Below are 13,525 nucleotides of genomic sequence, written 5' to 3' on the forward strand. Positions count from 1 at the left end.
TGTCGTATTTGCTTTTTCTATTAGAACCTAAAATGTATTGAAAAAATAAGCCTAAGGTTCTAAAGTAGAGGATGAGCATGTTAGAAGAGGGATTTGAACCCATGCCTCCGTCAGGAGACCAGAACACCCGGCACAGGGAAAGCAAGTTTGGGAAGATCTCTTCCTGTGCAGTACAGGTGGTGTTGGGAAGGGGCGGGGAGCACTACCTTTAACCGTCCTCTCCTGACAAACCTAGTTGGAGTGCAGGTTGGCGGTAATCCACCACGACCTCTGCATTTCAATTGCGAATATAAAATACAAGCAGGTAAATGAATTTTACCCAAGGATAATGCTTCCTGAATCCCATACCGCCGTGACCCTGTCAGACGATCTTTATATTAGAAAGAAGCCAGCACCACCACAAGGGCCTCAGTTTCTGTAGTGTAGTGGTTATCACATTCGCTTAACACGCGAAAGGTCCCTGGTTCGAAACCAGGCGGAAACTTTTACTTATTTTTATACTAGTTTTAATGTTCTGCCTCCTCACAGTCTTCACCTGTCTCGAGACAGACATGCCAAGTAACATTCTACAGCATATGCAGCCCTCCCTAATCTAAAGTGCTGAAGTGCCTATCATCACAAGCATTTTGCATTAGTTCTTGCAAACCATCTCAATCCCTTAATATACAACTGTGGATGTTAAAGTGCTTTTTAAGATTTCAAGAAATATTTCAAGAAATTTCAAGAAATATTTCAAATATTACACATGAAATAAAACATCGAACCCTAGTAACCGAATATGACGTAATAATGTGCGAAAGCTTATTAAGAAAGACAAGTAGCGATACAACATACATATCAGAGATAAGAGCTGAAAGAACCACGTCCTGCGTCCTTGGCTCGCTCCGTCACCATCAGGTTGAGATAGGAGGTAAGCAATCAGGACTTAAGCATAACACAGCCTCCATCTTTATCACACGAGACGATAACAGTGGGTGTGTTGATATCATTCCTGTGGTTCTCAAAGGCCTATTTAATGGAGGTGATACTTAGGGTGCTGGAAAGCCAAGAAATCTGACATGACAGTAAAAAAAATAAAGTTTCTGGAAATGACATTAAAGAGAGACAGCATCCACTGGGAAATCACCTGCTTGCGATCTCTGCTTCCTTCTCGGTTGATCCTGAGTTTACAGTTTATGTTGATTCATTCTGTTAGCCCTCCTGAAGTCAGCAACAGAAGAGACCATTGAAGAGTCATGGCCGCGCTGTGATATACACCTCTGCTCCTAGATGAATACTCTTTTGAATGAGATGGATAAAATATATGGGGAACAGAGAAAAAGCACTGAGTTAGTCAGGAAATGATGTGGAGAGAGTGTTAATGGCATTATAGTATAGCCTATTGATAACTGATGTAAGTGTGAAAAGTCAGCTGGAGCTGCTAAAGGTTAAGTTCACAGATAGCTGTGATGAGTCATGAGGCCATTGTCCATGTCAGACCCAGGGTGATGCTGTTAATTTTGTTAATGTGCTCCAGTTCAGCAGTTACACCCTGGAGTGCTCCTTTGAAGTTTCTCTGTAGGAGAATAGCTACTTTAAAGTCAGATAGAGAATGTCCTGGAAAGTTGAAATGTTCTGATACTGGTTTCTGAATGTTGCCATTTCTCATGACAGATTTATGTCCATTTATTCTTTTCCTTATGGATTGACTTGTTTGTCCTGTGTAGACATCAGAGTGACAAGAGCAGTGAAAGGGGCCGGATGTTGTAGTTGAAGTTGTTGGGTCCTGTGATGGAGTCGTCTGGCTTAATCTGTGGACAGAATTGGCATCTGGGTTTCCGGCAGGGTCTGGTACCTAAGTTGGTGTCATTGTTGTAAAATTCACGGTTGCTGGTGAATATCCGTTTGAGATTGGGGGTCAGGATACTGCCCTTAATTGACCATCGGTGCGACCCGGCTTGTCGTATTTGCTTTTTCTATTAGAACCTAAAATGTATTGAAAAAATAAGCCTAAGGTTCTAAAGTAGAGGATGAGCATGTTAGAAGAGGGATTTGAACCCATGCCTCCGTCAGGAGACCAGAACACCCGGCACAGGGAAAGCAAGTTTGGGAAGATCTCTTCCTGTGCAGTACAGGTGGTGTTGGGAAGGGGCGGGGAGCACTACCTTTAACCGTCCTCTCCTGACAAACCTAGTTGGAGTGCAGGTTGGCGGTAATCCACCACGACCTCTGCATTTCAATTGCGAATATAAAATACAAGCAGGTAAATGAATTTTACCCAAGGATAATGCTTCCTGAATCCCATACCGCCGTGACCCTGTCAGACGATCTTTATATTAGAAAGAAGCCAGCACCACCACAAGGGCCTCAGTTTCTGTAGTGTAGTGGTTATCACATTCGCTTAACACGCGAAAGGTCCCTGGTTCGAAACCAGGCAGAAACATTTCCTTATTTTTATACTAGTTTTAATGTTCTGCCTCCTCACAGTCTTCACCTGTCTCGAGACAGACATGCCAAGTAACATTCTACAGCATATGCAGCCCTCCCTAATCTAAAGTGCTGAAGTGCCTATCATCACAAGCATTTTGCATTAGTTCTTGCAAACCATCTCAATCCCTTAATATACAACTGTGGATGTTAAAGTGCTTTTTAAGATTTCAAGAAATATTTCAAGAAATTTCAAGAAATATTTCAAATATTACACATGAAATAAAACATCGAACCCTAGTAACCGAATATGACGTAATAATGTGCGAAAGCTTATTAAGAAAGACAAGTAGCGATACAACATACATATCAGAGATAAGAGCTGAAAGAACCACGTCCTGCGTCCTTGGCTCGCTCCGTCACCATCAGGTTGAGATAGGAGGTAAGCAATCAGGACTTAAGCATAACACAGCCTCCATCTTTATCACACGAGACGATAACAGTGGGTGTGTTGATATCATTCCTGTGGTTCTCAAAGGCCTATTTAATGGAGGTGATACTTAGGGTGCTGGAAAGCCAAGAAATCTGACATGACAGTAAAAAAAATAAAGTTTCTGGAAATGACATTAAAGAGAGACAGCATCCACTGGGAAATCACCTGCTTGCGATCTCTGCTTCCTTCTCGGTTGATCCTGAGTTTACAGTTTATGTTGATTCATTCTGTTAGCCCTCCTGAAGTCAGCAACAGAAGAGACCATTGAAGAGTCATGGCCGCGCTGTGATATACACCTCTGCTCCTAGATGAATACTCTTTTGAATGAGATGGATAAAATATATGGGGAACAGAGAAAAAGCACTGAGTTAGTCAGGAAATGATGTGGAGAGAGTGTTAATGGCATTATAGTATAGCCTATTGATAACTGATGTAAGTGTGAAAAGTCAGCTGGAGCTGCTAAAGGTTAAGTTCACAGATAGCTGTGATGAGTCATGAGGCCATTGTCCATGTCAGACCCAGGGTGATGCTGTTAATTTTGTTAATGTGCTCCAGTTCAGCAGTTACACCCTGGAGTGCTCCTTTGAAGTTTCTCTGTAGGAGAATAGCTACTTTAAAGTCAGATAGAGAATGTCCTGGAAAGTTGAAATGTTCTGATACTGGTTTCTGAATGTTGCCATTTCTCATGACAGATTTATGTCCATTTATTCTTTTCCTTATGGATTGACTTGTTTGTCCTGTGTAGACATCAGAGTGACAAGAGCAGTGAAAGGGGGCCGGATGTTGTAGTTGAAGTTGTTGGGTCCTGTGATGGAGTCGTCTGGCTTAATCTGTGGACAGAATTGGCATCTGGGTTTCCGGCAGGGTCTGGTACCTAAGTTGGTGTCATTGTTGTAAAATTCACGGTTGCTGGTGAATATCCGTTTGAGATTGGGGGTCAGGATACTGCCCTTAATTGACCATCGGTGCGACCCAGCTTGTCGTATTTGCTTTTTCTATTAGAACCTAAAATGTATTGAAAAAATAAGCCTAAGGTTCTAAAGTAGAGGATGAGCATGTTAGAAGAGGGATTTGAACCCATGCCTCCGTCAGGAGACCAGAACACCCGGCACAGGGAAAGCAAGTTTGGGAAGATCTCTTCCTGTGCAGTACAGGTGGTGTTGGGAAGGGGCGGGGGGCACTACCTTTAACCGTCCTCTCCTGACAAACCTAGTTGGAGTGCAGGTTGGCGGTAATCCACCACGACCTCTGCATTTCAATTGCGAATATAAAATACAAGCAGGTAAATGAATTTTACCCAAGGATAATGCTTCCTGAATCCCATACCGCCGTGACCCTGTCAGACGATCTTTATATTAGAAAGAAGCCAGCACCACCACAAGGGCCTCAGTTTCTGTAGTGTAGTGGTTATCACATTCGCTTAACACGCGAAAGGTCCCTGGTTCGAAACCAGGCAGAAACATTTCCTTATTTTTATACTAGTTTTAATGTTCTGCCTCCTCACAGTCTTCACCTGTCTCGAGACAGACATGCCAAGTAACATTCTACAGCATATGCAGCCCTCCCTAATCTAAAGTGCTGAAGTGCCTATCATCACAAGCATTTTGCATTAGTTCTTGCAAACCATCTCAATCCCTTAATATACAACTGTGGATGTTAAAGTGCTTTTTAAGATTTCAAGAAATATTTCAAGAAATTTCAAGAAATATTTCAAATATTACACATGAAATAAAACATCGAACCCTAGTAACCGAATATGACGTAATAATGTGCGAAAGCTTATTAAGAAAGACAAGTAGCGATACAACATACATATCAGAGATAAGAGCTGAAAGAACCACGTCCTGCGTCCTTGGCTCGCTCCGTCACCATCAGGTTGAGATAGGAGGTAAGCAATCAGGACTTAAGCATAACACAGCCTCCATCTTTATCACACGAGACGATAACAGTGGGTGTGTTGATATCATTCCTGTGGTTCTCAAAGGCCTATTTAATGGAGGTGATACTTAGGGTGCTGGAAAGCCAAGAAATCTGACATGACAGTAAAAAAAATAAAGTTTCTGGAAATGACATTAAAGAGAGACAGCATCCACTGGGAAATCACCTGCTTGCGATCTCTGCTTCCTTCTCGGTTGATCCTGAGTTTACAGTTTATGTTGATTCATTCTGTTAGCCCTCCTGAAGTCAGCAACAGAAGAGACCATTGAAGAGTCATGGCCGCGCTGTGATATACACCTCTGCTCCTAGATGAATACTCTTTTGAATGAGATGGATAAAATATATGGGGAACAGAGAAAAAGCACTGAGTTAGTCAGGAAATGATGTGGAGAGAGTGTTAATGGCATTATAGTATAGCCTATTGATAACTGATGTAAGTGTGAAAAGTCAGCTGGAGCTGCTAAAGGTTAAGTTCACAGATAGCTGTGATGAGTCATGAGGCCATTGTCCATGTCAGACCCAGGGTGATGCTGTTAATTTTGTTAATGTGCTCCAGTTCAGCAGTTACACCCTGGAGTGCTCCTTTGAAGTTTCTCTGTAGGAGAATAGCTACTTTAAAGTCAGATAGAGAATGTCCTGGAAAGTTGAAATGTTCTGATACTGGTTTCTGAATGTTGCCATTTCTCATGACAGAGTTATGTCCATTTATTCTTTTCCTTATGGATTGACTTGTTTGTCCTGTGTAGACATCAGAGTGACAAGAGCAGTGAAAGGGGGCGGATGTTGTAGTTGAAGTTGTTGGGTCCTGTGATGGAGTCGTCTGGCTTAATCTGTGGACAGAATTGGCATCTGGGTTTCCGGCAGGGTCTGGTACCTAAGTTGGTGTCATTGTTGTAAAATTCACGGTTGCTGGTGAATATCCGTTTGAGATTGGGGGTCAGGATACTGCCCTTAATTGACCATCGGTGCGACCCAGCTTGTCGTATTTGCTTTTTCTATTAGAACCTAAAATGTATTGAAAAAATAAGCCTAAGGTTCTAAAGTAGAGGATGAGCATGTTAGAAGAGGGATTTGAACCCATGCCTCCGTCAGGAGACCAGAACACCCGGCACAGGGAAAGCAAGTTTGGGAAGATCTCTTCCTGTGCAGTACAGGTGGTGTTGGGAAGGGGCGGGGAGCACTACCTTTAACCGTCCTCTCCTGACAAACCTAGTTGGAGTGCAGGTTGGCGGTAATCCACCACGACCTCTGCATTTCAATTGCGAATATAAAATACAAGCAGGTAAATGAATTTTACCCAAGGATAATGCTTCCTGAATCCCATACCGCCGTGACCCTGTCAGACGATCTTTATATTAGAAAGAAGCCAGCACCACCACAAGGGCCTCAGTTTCTGTAGTGTAGTGGTTATCACATTCGCTTAACACGCGAAAGGTCCCTGGTTCGAAACCAGGCAGAAACATTTCCTTATTTTTATACTAGTTTTAATGTTCTGCCTCCTCACAGTCTTCACCTGTCTCGAGACAGACATGCCAAGTAACATTCTACAGCATATGCAGCCCTCCCTAATCTAAAGTGCTGAAGTGCCTATCATCACAAGCATTTTGCATTAGTTCTTGCAAACCATCTCAATCCCTTAATATACAACTGTGGATGTTAAAGTGCTTTTTAAGATTTCAAGAAATATTTCAAGAAATTTCAAGAAATATTTCAAATATTACACATGAAATAAAACATCGAACCCTAGTAACCGAATATGACGTAATAATGTGCGAAAGCTTATTAAGAAAGACAAGTAGCGATACAACATACATATCAGAGATAAGAGCTGAAAGAACCACGTCCTGCGTCCTTGGCTCGCTCCGTCACCATCAGGTTGAGATAGGAGGTAAGCAATCAGGACTTAAGCATAACACAGCCTCCATCTTTATCACACGAGACGATAACAGTGGGTGTGTTGATATCATTCCTGTGGTTCTCAAAGGCCTATTTAATGGAGGTGATACTTAGGGTGCTGGAAAGCCAAGAAATCTGACATGACAGTAAAAAAAATAAAGTTTCTGGAAATGACATTAAAGAGAGACAGCATCCACTGGGAAATCACCTGCTTGCGATCTCTGCTTCCTTCTCGGTTGATCCTGAGTTTACAGTTTATGTTGATTCATTCTGTTAGCCCTCCTGAAGTCAGCAACAGAAGAGACCATTGAAGAGTCATGGCCGCGCTGTGATATACACCTCTGCTCCTAGATGAATACTCTTTTGAATGAGATGGATAAAATATATGGGGAACAGAGAAAAAGCACTGAGTTAGTCAGGAAATGATGTGGAGAGAGTGTTAATGGCATTATAGTATAGCCTATTGATAACTGATGTAAGTGTGAAAAGTCAGCTGGAGCTGCTAAAGGTTAAGTTCACAGATAGCTGTGATGAGTCATGAGGCCATTGTCCATGTCAGACCCAGGGTGATGCTGTTAATTTTGTTAATGTGCTCCAGTTCAGCAGTTACACCCTGGAGTGCTCCTTTGAAGTTTCTCTGTAGGAGAATAGCTACTTTAAAGTCAGATAGAGAATGTCCTGGAAAGTTGAAATGTTCTGATACTGGTTTCTGAATGTTGCCATTTCTCATGACAGATTTATGTCCATTTATTCTTTTCCTTATGGATTGACTTGTTTGTCCTGTGTAGACATCAGAGTGACAAGAGCAGTGAAAGGGGCCGGATGTTGTAGTTGAAGTTGTTGGGTCCTGTGATGGAGTCGTCTGGCTTAATCTGTGGACAGAATTGGCATCTGGGTTTCCGGCAGGGTCTGGTACCTAAGTTGGTGTCATTGTTGTAAAATTCACGGTTGCTGGTGAATATCCGTTTGAGATTGGGGGTCAGGATACTGCCCTTAATTGACCATCGGTGCGACCCAGCTTGTCGTATTTGCTTTTTCTATTAGAACCTAAAATGTATTGAAAAAATAAGCCTAAGGTTCTAAAGTAGAGGATGAGCATGTTAGAAGAGGGATTTGAACCCATGCCTCCGTCAGGAGACCAGAACACCCGGCACAGGGAAAGCAAGTTTGGGAAGATCTCTTCCTGTGCAGTACAGGTGGTGTTGGGAAGGGGCGGGGAGCACTACCTTTAACCGTCCTCTCCTGACAAACCTAGTTGGAGTGCAGGTTGGCGGTAATCCACCACGACCTCTGCATTTCAATTGCGAATATAAAATACAAGCAGGTAAATGAATTTTACCCAAGGATAATGCTTCCTGAATCCCATACCGCCGTGACCCTGTCAGACGATCTTTATATTAGAAAGAAGCCAGCACCACCACAAGGGCCTCAGTTTCTGTAGTGTAGTGGTTATCACATTCGCTTAACACGCGAAAGGTCCCTGGTTCGAAACCAGGCAGAAACATTTCCTTATTTTTATACTAGTTTTAATGTTCTGCCTCCTCACAGTCTTCACCTGTCTCGAGACAGACATGCCAAGTAACATTCTACAGCATATGCAGCCCTCCCTAATCTAAAGTGCTGAAGTGCCTATCATCACAAGCATTTTGCATTAGTTCTTGCAAACCATCTCAATCCCTTAATATACAACTGTGGATGTTAAAGTGCTTTTTAAGATTTCAAGAAATATTTCAAGAAATTTCAAGAAATATTTCAAATATTACACATGAAATAAAACATCGAACCCTAGTAACCGAATATGACGTAATAATGTGCGAAAGCTTATTAAGAAAGACAAGTAGCGATACAACATACATATCAGAGATAAGAGCTGAAAGAACCACGTCCTGCGTCCTTGGCTCGCTCCGTCACCATCAGGTTGAGATAGGAGGTAAGCAATCAGGACTTAAGCATAACACAGCCTCCATCTTTATCACACGAGACGATAACAGTGGGTGTGTTGATATCATTCCTGTGGTTCTCAAAGGCCTATTTAATGGAGGTGATACTTAGGGTGCTGGAAAGCCAAGAAATCTGACATGACAGTAAAAAAAATAAAGTTTCTGGAAATGACATTAAAGAGAGACAGCATCCACTGGGAAATCACCTGCTTGCGATCTCTGCTTCCTTCTCGGTTGATCCTGAGTTTACAGTTTATGTTGATTCATTCTGTTAGCCCTCCTGAAGTCAGCAACAGAAGAGACCATTGAAGAGTCATGGCCGCGCTGTGATATACACCTCTGCTCCTAGATGAATACTCTTTTGAATGAGATGGATAAAATATATGGGGAACAGAGAAAAAGCACTGAGTTAGTCAGGAAATGATGTGGAGAGAGTGTTAATGGCATTATAGTATAGCCTATTGATAACTGATGTAAGTGTGAAAAGTCAGCTGGAGCTGCTAAAGGTTAAGTTCACAGATAGCTGTGATGAGTCATGAGGCCATTGTCCATGTCAGACCCAGGGTGATGCTGTTAATTTTGTTAATGTGCTCCAGTTCAGCAGTTACACCCTGGAGTGCTCCTTTGAAGTTTCTCTGTAGGAGAATAGCTACTTTAAAGTCAGATAGAGAATGTCCTGGAAAGTTGAAATGTTCTGATACTGGTTTCTGAATGTTGCCATTTCTCATGACAGATTTATGTCCATTTATTCTTTTCCTTATGGATTGACTTGTTTGTCCTGTGTAGACATCAGAGTGACAAGAGCAGTGAAAGGGGCCGGATGTTGTAGTTGAAGTTGTTGGGTCCTGTGATGGAGTCGTCTGGCTTAATCTGTGGACAGAATTGGCATCTGGGTTTCCGGCAGGGTCTGGTACCTAAGTTGGTGTCATTGTTGTAAAATTCACGGTTGCTGGTGAATATCCGTTTGAGATTGGGGGTCAGGATACTGCCCTTAATTGACCATCGGTGCGACCCAGCTTGTCGTATTTGCTTTTTCTATTAGAACCTAAAATGTATTGAAAAAATAAGCCTAAGGTTCTAAAGTAGAGGATGAGCATGTTAGAAGAGGGATTTGAACCCATGCCTCCGTCAGGAGACCAGAACACCCGGCACAGGGAAAGCAAGTTTGGGAAGATCTCTTCCTGTGCAGTACAGGTGGTGTTGGGAAGGGGCGGGGAGCACTACCTTTAACCGTCCTCTCCTGACAAACCTAGTTGGAGTGCAGGTTGGCGGTAATCCACCACGACCTCTGCATTTCAATTGCGAATATAAAATACAAGCAGGTAAATGAATTTTACCCAAGGATAATGCTTCCTGAATCCCATACCGCCGTGACCCTGTCAGACGATCTTTATATTAGAAAGAAGCCAGCACCACCACAAGGGCCTCAGTTTCTGTAGTGTAGTGGTTATCACATTCGCTTAACACGCGAAAGGTCCCTGGTTCGAAACCAGGCAGAAACATTTCCTTATTTTTATACTAGTTTTAATGTTCTGCCTCCTCACAGTCTTCACCTGTCTCGAGACAGACATGCCAAGTAACATTCTACAGCATATGCAGCCCTCCCTAATCTAAAGTGCTGAAGTGCCTATCATCACAAGCATTTTGCATTAGTTCTTGCAAACCATCTCAATCCCTTAATATACAACTGTGGATGTTAAAGTGCTTTTTAAGATTTCAAGAAATATTTCAAGAAATTTCAAGAAATATTTCAAATATTACACATGAAATAAAACATCGAACCCTAGTAACCGAATATGACGTAATAATGTGCGAAAGCTTATTAAGAAAGACAAGTAGCGATACAACATACATATCAGAGATAAGAGCTGAAAGAACCACGTCCTGCGTCCTTGGCTCGCTCCGTCACCATCAGGTTGAGATAGGAGGTAAGCAATCAGGACTTAAGCATAACACAGCCTCCATCTTTATCACACGAGACGATAACAGTGGGTGTGTTGATATCATTCCTGTGGTTCTCAAAGGCCTATTTAGTGGAGGTGATACTTAGGGTGCTTGAAAGCCAAGAAATCTGACATGACAGTAAAAGAAATACAGTTTCTGGAAATGACATTTCAGAGAGACAGCATCCACTGGAAAATCACCTGCTTGCGATCTCTGCTTCCTTCTCGGTTGATCCTGAGTTTGCAGTTTCGGTTGATTCATTCTGTTAGCCCTCCTGAAGTCAGCAACAGAAGAGACCATTGAAGAGTCATGGAGGTGCTGTGATATACACCTCTGCTCTTAAATGAATACACTTTTGAATGAGATGGTTAAAATATATGGGGAACAGAGAGAAAGCACTGAGTTAGTCAGGAAATGATGTGGAGAGAGTGTTAATGGCATTATAGTATAGCCTATTGATAACTGATGTAAGTGTGAAAAGTCAGCTGGAGCTGCTAAAGGTTAAGTTCACAGATAGCTGTGATGAGTCATGAGGCCATTGTCCATGTCAGACCCAGGGTGATGCTGTTAATTTTGTTAATGTGCTCCAGTTCAGCAGTTACACCCTGGAGTGCTCCTTTGAAGTTTCTCTGTAGGAGAATAGCTACTTTAAAGTCAGATAGAGAATGTCCTGGAAAGTTGAAATGTTCTGATACTGGTTTCTGAATGTTGCCATTTCTCATGACAGATTTATGTCCATTTATTCTTTTCCTTATGGATTGACTTGTTTGTCCTGTGTAGACATCAGAGTGACAAGAGCAGTGAAAGGGGGCCGGATGTTGTAGTTGAAGTTGTTGGGTCCTGTGATGGAGTCGTCTGGCTTAATCTGTGGACAGAATTGGCATCTGGGTTTCCGGCAGGGTCTGGTACCTAAGTTGGTGTCATTGTTGTAAAATTCACGGTTGCTGGTGAATATCCGTTTGAGATTGGGGGTCAGGATACTGCCCTTAATTGACCATCGGTGCGACCCAGCTTGTCGTATTTGCTTTTTCTATTAGAACCTAAAATGTATTGAAAAAATAAGCCTAAGGTTCTAAAGTAGAGGATGAGCATGTTAGAAGAGGGATTTGAACCCATGCCTCCGTCAGGAGACCAGAACACCCGGCACAGGGAAAGCAAGTTTGGGAAGATCTCTTCCTGTGCAGTACAGGTGGTGTTGGGAAGGGGCGGGGAGCACTACCTTTAACCGTCCTCTCCTGACAAACCTAGTTGGAGTGCAGGTTGGCGGTAATCCACCACGACCTCTGCATTTCAATTGCGAATATAAAATACAAGCAGGTAAATGAATTTTACCCAAGGATAATGCTTCCTGAATCCCATACCGCCGTGACCCTGTCAGACGATCTTTATATTAGAAAGAAGCCAGCACCACCACAAGGGCCTCAGTTTCTGTAGTGTAGTGGTTATCACATTCGCTTAACACGCGAAAGGTCCCTGGTTCGAAACCAGGCAGAAACATTTCCTTATTTTTATACTAGTTTTAATGTTCTGCCTCCTCACAGTCTTCACCTGTCTCGAGACAGACATGCCAAGTAACATTCTACAGCATATGCAGCCCTCCCTAATCTAAAGTGCTGAAGTGCCTATCATCACAAGCATTTTGCATTAGTTCTTGCAAACCATCTCAATCCCTTAATATACAACTGTGGATGTTAAAGTGCTTTTTAAGATTTCAAGAAATATTTCAAGAAATTTCAAGAAATATTTCAAATATTACACATGAAATAAAACATCGAACCCTAGTAACCGAATATGACGTAATAATGTGCGAAAGCTTATTAAGAAAGACAAGTAGCGATACAACATACATATCAGAGATAAGAGCTGAAAGAACCACGTCCTGCGTCCTTGGCTCGCTCCGTCACCATCAGGTTGAGATAGGAGGTAAGCAATCAGGACTTAAGCATAACACAGCCTCCATCTTTATCACACGAGACGATAACAGTGGGTGTGTTGATATCATTCCTGTGGTTCTCAAAGGCCTATTTAATGGAGGTGATACTTAGGGTGCTGGAAAGCCAAGAAATCTGACATGACAGTAAAAAAAATAAAGTTTCTGGAAATGACATTAAAGAGAGACAGCATCCACTGGGAAATCACCTGCTTGCGATCTCTGCTTCCTTCTCGGTTGATCCTGAGTTTACAGTTTATGTTGATTCATTCTGTTAGCCCTCCTGAAGTCAGCAACAGAAGAGACCATTGAAGAGTCATGGCCGCGCTGTGATATACACCTCTGCTCCTAGATGAATACTCTTTTGAATGAGATGGATAAAATATATGGGGAACAGAGAAAAAGCACTGAGTTAGTCAGGAAATGATGTGGAGAGAGTGTTAATGGCATTATAGTATAGCCTATTGATAACTGATGTAAGTGTGAAAAGTCAGCTGGAGCTGCTAAAGGTTAAGTTCACAGATAGCTGTGATGAGTCATGAGGCCATTGTCCATGTCAGACCCAGGGTGATGCTGTTAATTTTGTTAATGTGCTCCAGTTCAGCAGTTACACCCTGGAGTGCTCCTTTGAAGTTTCTCTGTAGGAGAATAGCTACTTTAAAGTCAGATAGAGAATGTCCTGGAAAGTTGAAATGTTCTGATACTGGTTTCTGAATGTTGCCATTTCTCATGACAGATTTATGTCCATTTATTCTTTTCCTTATGGATTGACTTGTTTGTCCTGTGTAGACATCAGAGTGACAAGAGCAGTGAAAGGGGCCGGATGTTGTAGTTGAAGTTGTTGGGTCCTGTGATGGAGTCGTCTGGCTTAATCTGTGGACAGAATTGGCATCTGGGTTTCCGGCAGGGTCTGGTACCTAAGTTGGTGTCATTGTTGTAAAATTCACGGTTGCTGGTGAATATCCGTTTGAGATTGGG

General features: G+C 42.4%; 7 non-coding genes across 7 annotated transcripts; all 7 read left to right on the top strand.

Annotated features, from left to right (window-relative positions):
* Nucleotides 1-411: 411 nt before the first annotated feature.
* TRNAV-AAC lies at nt 412-484 on the top strand. Its single transcript has one exon. It is a non-coding gene; the product is annotated as a tRNA-Val (tRNA).
* Nucleotides 485-2,349: 1,865 nt separating this feature from the next.
* On the top strand, nt 2,350-2,422 carry TRNAV-AAC. The gene has a single exon. It is a non-coding gene; the product is annotated as a tRNA-Val (tRNA).
* A 1,866-nt stretch (nt 2,423-4,288) lies between these two features.
* TRNAV-AAC lies at nt 4,289-4,361 on the top strand. Its single transcript has one exon. It is a non-coding gene; the product is annotated as a tRNA-Val (tRNA).
* A 1,865-nt stretch (nt 4,362-6,226) lies between these two features.
* TRNAV-AAC lies at nt 6,227-6,299 on the top strand. Its single transcript has one exon. It is a non-coding gene; the product is annotated as a tRNA-Val (tRNA).
* Nucleotides 6,300-8,164: 1,865 nt separating this feature from the next.
* On the top strand, nt 8,165-8,237 carry TRNAV-AAC. The gene has a single exon. It is a non-coding gene; the product is annotated as a tRNA-Val (tRNA).
* A 1,865-nt stretch (nt 8,238-10,102) lies between these two features.
* TRNAV-AAC lies at nt 10,103-10,175 on the top strand. The gene has a single exon. It is a non-coding gene; the product is annotated as a tRNA-Val (tRNA).
* Nucleotides 10,176-12,041: 1,866 nt separating this feature from the next.
* Nucleotides 12,042-12,114, top strand: TRNAV-AAC. The gene has a single exon. It is a non-coding gene; the product is annotated as a tRNA-Val (tRNA).
* The last annotated feature ends 1,411 nt before the right edge of the window (nt 12,115-13,525 follow it).

Source organism: Rhinatrema bivittatum, chromosome 3 (genome assembly GCF_901001135.1).
Source record: "Rhinatrema bivittatum chromosome 3, aRhiBiv1.1, whole genome shotgun sequence".
Taxonomy (NCBI): domain Eukaryota; kingdom Metazoa; phylum Chordata; class Amphibia; order Gymnophiona; family Rhinatrematidae; genus Rhinatrema; species Rhinatrema bivittatum.